Here is a 4,131-nt window from a genome sequence, read left to right on the forward strand (position 1 = left end):
CGCGAGGTCAGCGCGCACACACCTCTCTCTCTGCGTCTGCTCTGTACAGCGAGCGGCTGAGAGGAGCAGCGCCTTCAGTTAAAATAGATATTATGTTGCTTCTCTAATTTTACATGCAAATATAGCCGAAATCACAGCACAGGAATTGTCTTTGTCTTGTCTTTTCTTATGTGCGTTTCATTTCATCAGACGATGGCTCAAATATAAAGCAGGATTTTTGTGCCGATTAAGGTCTTGGACGGGAGAGCTGGTTATGCAGTCTTAAAGGGCCGCATTTCAGTCACTATTTCGTATTTATTCTGTTGTCTGACAACAGAAACAGTAATATATATAAATGAAAACAGTTTTATTGAGAATTTGGCTGCATTAAAATACAGTATGTGAGCACAGAGAGACAAACAAATGTAAAAGGCAACAGACGCGCTGACGTCATGAATATGCTAATTAGTGTATGATATGACGTCATCTGGCGACATTTAGCGACTTTTCAAACTGGCTTTAGCTACTTTCTATTGAAAGAAGTTGGCAACACTGCGCACATGCGCTTTCAGACCGCATGTTAGGTAACCTCTCGCGCACGTTACGTGCCCTGACACACTTCCAGTCTTCCACCGCTGGTCTGTCTGTCTGCATGCTCAACATAAACACGACCGCTTGAGACTTCTTTAAAGACCTATTTCCAGGATGTCCGCTTGTCGTACGGTCATATGTCTGCTGAGGAACGACCTGCGTCTGCATGATAACGAGGTACTGTAACAGGAACAAAGAAGCGTATGTTTCTCGAGCAAAACACACTCGCTCCTAAATCAATATGCTTAAAGGGGTCATATGATGCTTTTTTAAAGATCATTATTTTGACGGTTACTGAAACCACGCCTTCTTTCTTTGCACATTTGGGCGCATTATGCAAATATTCCCACATAGTGACCTAGATATGTGGGGGCGTGTTAGAACGAGCCGTTTTAGGGGGGCGTGGCAGAGTCTTAACTTTGATAAAGAATATCTCTTTGGTTTTGAGACTTTAGTCTTTGCAACTTCAGGGATCTTATCTATGCACAATCAGCTTGTAACACTACAAAGAGAAAGGAAAACTTGAAATCGCATCATATGACCCCTTTAAACGTTATTACATGATACGCTGCTCGAGATATAACAAGTTGCAATTATTCTCTCACTATTCTCATTATTTTAACCATAAAACAGAACACGTGGGAATAATAAATGTAGTTCGTTTAATCTATTTGAGTTGCAAAACATCATGTCCATATGAAGCAAAATCTGGGCGCTCATTGGGTGGTTTGTCGGTAATCGTCACAAGGGGCGTGGCCACATGCTTGCGCTTATATGGAGGACTAAACTTGCAAATAGATATAGTCCCGGTTTCACAGACAAGGCTTAAACTTAGTCCCAGACTAAAATGTAAGTTACTCTGAGCTGTTTCAACTGAAAGAAACGTGCACTGATTGATCTTAAAAAATATCAATGCCTTTGTTTTGTCTCAATAGGGACACAAGTAATGTTTTTTACTAAGTCACATTTATAAAAATTACTTTAATGTCCTATGAACTATGGCCTAATCCTGGTTTAGTCTAAGCCCTGTCTGTGAAACCAGGCCATACTGTTTATAATAAATGACTCGGTGCATAAATATATATATATTTTACATTCAGCCGTATTTTTAATGCTGTCTTTAATTCATTTGTTTTTTGTAATAATTGAATATATTTATATAGTATATCTCTCGCTCTCTCTCTGGCAATAACATTTAAAACTAAGTAAATATAATAAATTATTACAAATACAAATGAATTAAGGGGAGAGCTTTAATACAAAAATGGAAATTACATTTATTAAATATTAAATAATATCTAATGTTTGAATTATATTTATTCAATTTAAAAGTACTTTATTGGCATGATTGTGTTTACATACGATATTATGTATGCATGTAGGTATATGACACCTAGCAAACCTTTAATCTGTTCAATTAGTAAACAAATGTTAATTCTATGAACTGGGCAAATGAACTGCAGTGCTTGCTTTGACAAGTTAAGCTTTGTTGGACCTATTAGAAAAACATGACAAACTGGTTTTGTTTTACCTCATTCATCTAGGTGTTTCATTGGGCTCAAAGGAATGCCGATCACATAATCCCCCTCTACTGCTTCGACCCCCGGCATTACCAGGGCACCTATCACTTCAACTTTCCTAAGACTGGTCCATTCCGTTTACGTTTCCTCCTGGACAGTGTGAAAGACCTGAGGGCCACACTGAAGAAACGGGGCAGGTGGGAATTTCATTACACACTTTCTGTCTACATACTGGTGTTATATGATTAATATGTATTTATATGCCTTTGTGCAGCACACTGTTGGTGAGAGAAGGGAAGACGGAGGATGTTGTTAGTGATTTGATTCAGCAGCTGGGTTCAGTCACAGCTGTGGCTTTTCATGAGGAGGTGCGTTTCAGAGCCATTAACAGCCAGCACTGATCATATAGGCTCTGTGGCCACATATAGTGCTGAAAGCTGGGAATGTAAAGTGCAGTCTGACACTTTCTGTCTATTTCCTGAAGGTGGCGTCAGAGGAAAAGTCAGTGGAGAAGAAGCTAAAGGACATCTGCTGCAAAAACAAAGTCAAAGTTCAGACTTTCTGGGGTTCCACACTTTACCACAGAGACGATCTGCCATTCAGTCACATTAGAGGGTAGGACAAGTGTTGCAGTGTTATTTTACTATTATTTATATACTATTATAGTATATATATTAATATTTTGAATAAGCTTATTTTTTATATTGTCAGTTTTCATTTTAATTGTAAGTTTTGATAATTTTGTTATGTTTTTTTTTTCAAGTTTATTAGTTTTTTTTATATTTATTTTTTGCTCCCATTTATTTTTTTGTTTTTAAGTTTAAATTTTTGTTTTGAGTTTTTTACGTTTAAAGGGGTCATATGATGCTGCTAAAAACAACATTATTTTGTGTATTTGGTGTAATTTTGAGGCAACCACATGTGACGACCCCGGGCTGGACTCCGCTTTGTCAACGGTGAAAGCCGATCCGGCGATCCACAGCGCGAAGTTGATGTATTTCCTCAGCGACCAGCATGGATCAGCTCTAGGCATGACGTAGCGGATATCGTCCTCTTTTGGAAGGGCAAAAAGTAGTTTCGCTTTCACAACGAAACATTTGAGACTTTAGTCTTTGCAACTTTACAGATCTTCTTTATGCACCAAGAGCTTGTAACACTCCAAAGAGAAAGAAAAAATTGAAATCGCATCATATGACCCCTTTAAGTTTTTCATCTAATATTTATAATTAATTTTATTTTAGAATTATGTCAATTACTGAAAATGTTAACAGTGTCACTTAACAATAACATAAGTGTAACCTTAGTTAATCCCATCATTTGGATAGTTAATGATAATGTTTCAAAATTTTGAGAGTATTATGGAACTGTTATGGTCTGTGCCTTTCCCTCCTACATAATATTTTGCTATACTTCAACAACTTTACCAAACAGGTGTATGAAAACCATTATCTGAAAATGCAAAATACCACATAAGTAATTTTATTATTATATATTTAAGTATTTTTTAAATATAATTTATAACAGATTTATTCACAGATTATTCTTTTATTGTGTTTTATTGCTTTTGTGCTTAAAACTACACAGTTTTTTTTTTTCATTAAAATAAACTTGGTGCTGACATATAATAAAAAATAACCAATTACTTTAGCCTATCTATGTTAGTAAGTTTAAGGGGAGACACTGCAGGCAAAAACACTATTTTTTCATGCACCTGTCAATTTTGAGATTTTGGGCTTTTTGGCTTTTCATAAAGTGTTGATAAAGACTAGTGGAAAGAAAACATCCAAAAGACACTGTTAAGTGCTTATTTTATAGCACTTTATCTATTTGTGTCAATAGATTTCAATTACAATACATATTTTTCAGGGATTTGTTCATATATAATTTGCTTGATTGTATACATTTTATTCCCCCCAAAATTGTGAAAATATATTGTTTTCTGGCTGTTCAAAGATTTTTCTGAATTATGGAGTGACAAAAAGAGATACCCAAAATTCCCTCTGTAAAAACATTTGACTCTAATATGTAAAAAAAACTGACT

At 35.8% G+C, this 4,131-nt stretch overlaps 1 pseudogene; it reads left to right on the forward strand.

The window, feature by feature from the left end:
* The first annotated feature begins 540 nt into the window (after positions 1-540).
* LOC107741016 (cryptochrome DASH-like) overlaps positions 541-4,131 on the forward strand; it is a 9,607-nt pseudogene continuing 6,016 nt past the window's right edge.

This window comes from Sinocyclocheilus rhinocerous, unplaced genomic scaffold (assembly GCF_001515625.1).
Source record: "Sinocyclocheilus rhinocerous isolate Xijiao unplaced genomic scaffold, SAMN03320098_v1.1 scaffold2000, whole genome shotgun sequence".
NCBI classification, from domain to species: Eukaryota; Metazoa; Chordata; class Actinopteri; order Cypriniformes; family Cyprinidae; genus Sinocyclocheilus; species Sinocyclocheilus rhinocerous.